Below are 7,446 nucleotides of genomic sequence, written 5' to 3'. Positions count from 1 at the left end.
CAGGATCAGCAGAACAGCAGAAACATACATCGATGTGCTGTGCCTGCTGCCAGGTCACCAGGGTAAAAGGGGACTTTTCAAGGTCAGAGACCGTTTATAGGTATTTTCTGGCTCCTCTGGTTCAGCTGAAGAGAAAGTAGGATCAGAAGAGGCTCTGGGCAAAAGGGCAAAGTAACTGAGTAGAGTGTGGGTGAAAAAACTTGCCCCACTCCTGGTTTATAGCTTCTGATCCTGGATTCAGTGGCTTGTTGAACGTGAAAGCACCGTTTTTCAAATGTGCTTTGTCATGAAAAGGCTGTTGTTATAGGAAGCTGGGAGAAAAAAAGCCCTGCAGTGAGCGGGACACTGATGCCAATCCCAAGGTGGTCACCCAGTCCCTCAGGTGCACGTGTACCAACGACCTTGCTCAAAACGGAGAGAGACAGTGGATGTGCAGCTGCCGGTGCTCGCTGCCTCCGGCTCCGCTCATCCCAGCCTCCTGTTAACCACTGTTTTGGAACAGTTGCTTAGATACTGCAAGAGCCTGGCTTCAACTTTGGGCAAGTTAATTTGACATTAAAACTTGACAATACCAAATGTATTCCAGGGTTGAGACACACTTGTAGATGAAAACCACAACATTGGTAGACATCAGTATTAAATCTTAACTTGAATGAACAAATCTCTTGCCAGAGATCTGGTCGAGCCCCCCCTTTCCTTCACCTCAGGGTCTCAAGGACAGTTGCAATAAGACCCACATGTGAACTTTCACGTGCCCTCAGCTTGCTGGAGCTAGGCTGAGCGCCGAGTCTGTCCATCCCTGGCCTCAACTCCTTGTTTCTTATTCTTTTGCAGCTTTCAGGGTTTTTTGACAAATGGTCAACAATAATAAGCAGTCACAGACCCCAATTATCCTGGATACAAGCTCGTTCATTTATCATACTTCTTTCTTTTGCATCCAAAACTGTGTATTCTCATTTAGAAACTAATGGGACCTGGTTACTGCCCTGTTCTGAAGTGCTTTTGTGACTGATAAGTCAGAAGTGCTTCTGTGATTTTTCCCTTATCACTAATATATTGATGGTTGTGTAGGACTCTGCTGCAGCAACGTTTCCTGCTGTAGCGTGCTGACTTAATGACTGTTTGGGGCTAGCGCACGTGGGCTGTTTGGGTCCCTATCAGAGCAGCCATGTAATGCCAGGCTATTCCTCCCATTAACTGCTTACATCCATGATTTGATACAGTCAGAAGTGCAGGTTGGAGTAGATTTCACTTTCTGTGAGAGCATTCATTAAATAGTTCACTGTACCAAGTCTTGCAGTCTTTAATCAGATATTATTCCCAAGAAGAACAATGGAAAGGGGCCTTAGATCAGTGAAAATCAGAGCACTCTTTCATTGTTTTCTTTATTAATATATCTCCCTTCATTTGGAATGTGAGAGATTGTCTCTCTCATCCCATCAGCTGAATAACAGGGCCCTTATTTCCCTCGGGAATCATTTAAAATGGTGCAACATGCCACTGAGAAAAAATAACCTGAGAAAAAATAACCTAAGAAAAGTGCTGTAGACAACATTTTAATGAGCTTTATCAGGTGATGAAAAATACAATGTTTTCCTGTGCAGCCATGGGGGGAACCATGAATCTTGATCTTGACAGTGGCTCTGCAAGAGAAGGAAGGCAAAACTGAGAAAGGATAAGGTTTTCAGTGGCAGCTTTCACCCTTGAAAACCAGAATCTCTTTCTTACTTGGCCTGCATAAAAACTGTCTGTATGTCTAACAGATATTTCTGATGTTCTTCCTTGTAATATCTAATTCTATAAGAAATTGTAGTTTTGAACCATAGTGACAGACTGAAGAGCAACTGTATCACAGTTTATTTTTGCTGCCATATACTTCATAAGAAAATTACTTGTAATGAAATCTTGTCCAAAAAGGTCTTCTAAGAACAACTGTAAAGAAAAAAAAAATCCATTAGCTATTTAAACAGAAAGTTATTTTCTCACTTAGGCATATTCATTTTTTCTTAATCAAAGGTATGAAGGATGGAAAGGGAGGTCTTAAACTGAAATTGAGAATATTTATCACTTTTTATCTCTAAGCAAAGGGCTGATCATTAAATCAGGTGGAATAAGGGTGGGCTGGATATCAGGAGGCTGCCTTACTGCTCTTCGCATTTCTGGAGACTCATTGGATCCAAGGAGGTGTCTCCCCCCAGTTGCTAAGCCTTCCTCTGTGTGTTCATGCTTGCCCAGTTTTACTGCCTACTGATTTTTCAAGCTATCTATCTCCTGTGCCATTGTGAAACATTGTGCAGTTTATGAACTCTGGAAAAACGTTTAGGAGAAAAATTAGGTAAAGCAAATTGATAGTTGTTTGGGTTAATTATCATCATACAAAGAAAAAACAACTAATTGCTTTTCTAGATGAAAACCACGGAAATGAAAATGTGATTTAGTGCCATTTTATGTCCACCTCTCACAAAATGTGTCTGTTAGCCTGACTCTGCCTCTCTTATCATAAGAAAAAACACAAAATAGTTACTGTAAAAAGAAGATAAATTACCTTTAATGGACAGCAGATTTCCCTGCTGGTAATTCCCAAGTGGAATAAAGCCAGGCAGTGTTGACAGTCCTATGGTGGAAGGGAAGCGAAGGGAAGGGAAGGGAAGGGAAGGGAAGGGAAAGGAAGGGAAGGGAAGGGAAGGTCACAACATTTTAAGTGGAAATTCTATAATTGCAATTTTCAAAAGTAAATTGAACAGGCATTATGTATTTTCTATCTATTATTCTGCTACAACCAAATTTTTTTCTAAAAGGGTAGGCTAGGATGCCCTCTGTAAGGTATCAAAATTCAATATACTACAAGGGAAAATAAACAGAAGTTATAATTCTTCATCTAACATCAGAACAAAGAACCTCAGGTAAGGATGAATTAAACAGGCCATTTATAAGTTACTGTAAGATTTGGAAAGAGAAACTCAATGTTTATTAACCAGTAATAGTAAAGTCTGTATCTATCAGGATACCCACTGACAGATTTATTTCTGAGTGTAACTGGGAGAATATATTTTTAGAAAAGGGTGGTATATTTTTCTTGTAATTTGAAAGTTCAGCAGGAAGAAATAACTCAGTCTTTCAAAAAATTCCTAGGGCAGTGCTGTAGTTTTATGAGCTCTAGATTTTACCAAGATTAGTCTTCAGCAAAAGATAAAAAAAGAGAGATTTGCTTTTTAAAGAAAGGAATTGCTTAAAAAAAATATATTGCTATTCTATTAAAGTTCCTGCAATCAGACTAGCAAAACAGGAGTTCTAAAGGCATTCTGAGAGAGGGCTATTTTGTTCCCAGAGGAGAAAAGATTTTTAGTGTCATTCAGACATTTGCATTCTTCTGTAATGTTAAGATCCCTTATCTAAAATGTGCTTCAATTTTGTGTGATGCTTAGCAAATACAGAAAGGTCCAAACTCAAACTTTCCATTTAAAAATAGCTTTTTATAGTGAGGACATGAGATCCCAGCCCATGGATGCACACCGGGGCTGACTGGTATCTCCATGGTAGAGCTAGAGGGTGACTGTGTCTAATCATGGTCTACTCCATCACAGCACTTGTGCTGAGTGGATGTGGCTGGAGAAACCTGGTGGGAATATGGCAGCCTTCACCCAACCATGGAATTAAATTCAAAATTTGAAGGCTAAATATCTCATCCTTAAATCTAACAAAGAGAATTAATGCAGTCCATAGTAAACAAATACAGCATGGTTTGGAATTGGTCTCCCACCTCCAAAAAATTACTGAGAATATTAGGACTTTGAGTAAACAAATTTCTTCACAAAAAAATAGTTGTCCGCCGTGGAAGATGTTCATGCTATTAAACAAACAACAAAAACACATTTCGGCCATAAATATTTTCTATTTTGAAATATTGTTACAATATTCCATTAGTTGCAGGAGCTGAAATTCAGCTGTTTTCCATCCAAGCTCCTCTGTGGTCTGGACTTCTTCATCACAGGATGTCACCTTGAATGCACCGGAGAGCTTGGCGAGTGAGGGGAGAAGTACCACATTGCACGAGATGGGATGTGGTGAGAGACTCTGCCCATGGGAGGAACGGGACGGGGAAGCACAGATCCTGCTCTGTCTGGTGGGCGTACGCAGAGGCAACTCAGAATTTATGATCTGGCTGAAAAGATTTTGATTATTTAGTAAAATTTCTGAAAAGGGGGATATCGCCCATTCTTTTCTCCAGGGGCACACACACATTTTCGGGCCTTCGGCCCTGCCCGCAGTTTATGAGCTGCAGGGTACACTGCAACCCATGACAAACTGTCATAGTGCAAGTGACAAAGCATGTGTCACCCTACCTCTGACAGAAAAGAAAAAAAATATAGTAAAAACTGATACTTATTTGACATCATTGAGACTTGGATATTCAGGAGGAACTTGTGATCCAGCAAGACTGCCAAGCTCTCCATCTCTTTAACACCCTTGGCTGATACAACCTCAAAACAGAATTGCTTTGCTGGAATACCAGGCGGCTGAGAGACCGCACGGCCTTTGGGACTTAGGGGAGGGATGGCGGAGAGCATCTGGAAAAGCACAGTAACTAACCTTCAACTTCTCTAACAGTCTGCATCTTGAAACAGAGCTAAGACTGCAGTCCAGCAGACAGGCAAGATGGGAGACTTGGGATACATGACCTTGTGTTGCCATTTGCCACAACTGTTACACATGTTGTAAGATGCTTTGGAAACAAGCAGTAATCAAGTGTAAGTGCTATTTCCTTACATTGTTGGATGCTTATTTTCTATTTCAAACAGGCAGAGAACAGGTGGAGGCAGCTGGGATTAGGAGTGACATTACAATGCTCTTTGTGTTTATGTTATAAATGAATTTTTCAAACTAAGCTTTAACAAGAGGAATCGTGCTTCAATCCTAAAAACAAAGAACAAAAGTGTGTTTTGAATGTTTCTGTATTTTCAAGTAGACTAACAAACATTTTTATTGAAATAAAGACATTAAACTGAGAGGGAGAAAAGGCCTAGGTTTAGATCTAGATATAGCTAAGTATTGCCTAATCCTCCTCTACATGACTCAGGCACTGTAATGTATCTCTTACCTCTCTGTAACATAAATCCTATGAACCTAAGCAACCTTGAAATAAATTTAGTTCTTAAGATAATGTGAAGTGAATTCTTATAGGTTATAGTTTGACTGGCATTAATTACTACCCAGTGGAAAATTCTGTGTATTTGAAATAACATCTTTGCCTTTAAAAAAATGCACTCATGCTCTAGTAAAAACTTAATGTATCTGCCCAATGACATGAGACATCCAATTGCACTAAGGTCACTGATGCTGCAGAAAAGCTTACTTGTTCCCTTTCCCTTTCCCTTCATCTCCTCATTACCCATCTTCTCCTAAGTCAGATTTTGACCTTCAAGCAGCAAATCCGTATTTCAGTTCTTTGACAGCAAATTTTCTCCTTGTGTAGAGCCCATCGTTACCTGAGATTTCTGCTCAGTCTCTGAAATTCAAAAGGCCATATGTGTTTGACAAAGGCCAATTTAAACATAATCTTTGGCTCAGTTTGATTCAAGAGCTGCAAATTTACTACAAATTATATTGATACTCCTATCCCGCCCCCCCTTTTTTTTGTGAAAAACATTCACCAAATGTCCTACCTTATACTGCTTGCTTGTGTATGGATGAGCTGCTTACACCTTACTTGTCCTGATCATGGAAATGTTCCTGTTAATCACAACAAAACCATATCTCTCACCTCCTAACAGAACTGGGAGAAAGAGGAAGGGGTTGTTTACTGAAGGGACTACTGGTTGCAGTTAGTAGTTGGAAATGCAGCAAGAAAAGATGAGAAGGAGAAGAATGGAGCAGAAGCAGAATAAAGTGAAGGGAAATAAATAAAATAAAATAAAAGAGAAGGAAAATATCCATCCCCACTGCTACAGCTCTATAACCTGGCCTAAGCATCAGCCTTCAGAGTGGCATTTGAGGATTATTCATCCCTACTGAGAGCTGGGAGGATGATAAAACAATAGGAAAATAACAAGCAAATGCTTGCCAGAGAAATTTTTTCCATTTGTAGTGAGGTTAGAAACAAATAATCGAAACAAGATCCAGTGCAACTTTTGCTTTTTCCACAAAGTTTTCCCTGCCAAAAGACTTAATGTCACAGGGATCTGGTAAAGCTGCCGGCCCGGAGCAGCCACTGGGCTGCCGTGACAGCTCCCACCAGAGGAGACCCGTGCTGTGAGCACACAGGGGTGGCAGCACGGTGTCTTCTCTGGGGCTTTCTGCTGCTCCCCACCTCTGCCATGAAGCCACTTCCCTTGACTATTGCAAGACCTTGCTGTCACCACCTGCCGCTGCTGTCAGGGTCCCCAGACCTCGGACCCAGGCTGTGTTTAGTCCTGCCCTGACCCATTGAGAGTCAGGCCACCCACAGCAACTCCCTAAACACCTCCATTAAGGAGCTTTACAAGGGCTACAAACCCTTAAGCTGGCACAAGGCAAGTACAGATCTAGGGAAAAGAGGAGATGCCTGCACACTGTTCCCTCCTCCCTGGAGCACAGCAGATGCCCCATCTACCTGCCACAGTCTCCCCGTCGTCCTGGATGGAGAGTGTGTGTTCATAACAGATAAGAGTTAACCCTATGGCTTTGGTGTAACCACCAGCTTAAGGAACAAATCTATTTTTTGGTAAGAAAACACAGAGAAAACATAACCTTTAAACCCATGGTATTTAGATTGTAAAATCACTTGTTGTATATCACAAGGCAAACAGCTCAGAGCAAAGGCATGATCCTGATTGCAGAGCAAAAGCTAAGCAGACCACAGCTTAGCTCTGGGTATCTTACAGGCTGCAGACTCCATCATGCTTCATTGTGTAGGGGGCAAAATTTTGCAAAAGGCATAATCTGGGACAGCCTGAATCTGGAGGTGATCATACAGTGGTTCAGGGTATTTAACCACAAGAAGAACACAGCTATGGCTTACATTGTGGAAAGGAACCACTCCATGACAGTGGTGCTTAGGCACCACAGTATACAACACTGCAGCCCTGATCCTGCAGTGCATTAAGTGTAATCTGGGTGTTCCCAAGCCATGGATTTCCACAATTCAGTTGCATTCTCAGAGGTACGTAGAGAGAGAGAAGCAGAGGGCAAAGTTACAAGGTCTCAATTAGAGATTGGAGACATCTTCATCAACAACTTTATGGTGAAAAAGCTAATTATCACAATAGAAAGTATATCTTGAAGTTGGATTTTTGTTTTAACAGGTGAGGTTAACATTAACACTTCCTGGGTATTTGAGCTGGGTAAGCTCAGGCGCTCAAAAGCTATTGGAAATGCGATGGAACAATTGCAAATGTGGTTCAGTCAATGCCCTGTTTCAAATCAGATGAACATGCTTGCAGTGTATTGTTGCTCAATTACTAATCTAGA

The 7,446-nt window shown here is 41.1% G+C and overlaps 1 long non-coding RNA gene across 1 annotated transcript; it reads right to left on the bottom strand.

Annotated features, from left to right (window-relative positions):
• Positions 1-1,543: 1,543 nt before the first annotated feature.
• Positions 1,544-6,919, bottom strand: LOC138684792 (uncharacterized). The gene is made up of 3 exons (XR_011324078.1): positions 4,591-6,919; positions 2,546-2,614; positions 1,544-1,643 (listed from the first exon to the last, which is right to left on the bottom strand). It is a non-coding gene; the product is annotated as an uncharacterized lncRNA (long non-coding RNA).
• Between the last annotated feature and the right edge of the window lie 527 nt (positions 6,920-7,446).

This window comes from Haliaeetus albicilla, chromosome 3, assembly GCF_947461875.1.
Source record: "Haliaeetus albicilla chromosome 3, bHalAlb1.1, whole genome shotgun sequence".
NCBI lineage: Eukaryota > Metazoa > Chordata > Aves > Accipitriformes > Accipitridae > Haliaeetus > Haliaeetus albicilla.
The sequence above is the reverse complement of the archived record's forward strand: the minus strand, read 5'-3'. Positions and strand labels throughout refer to the sequence as shown.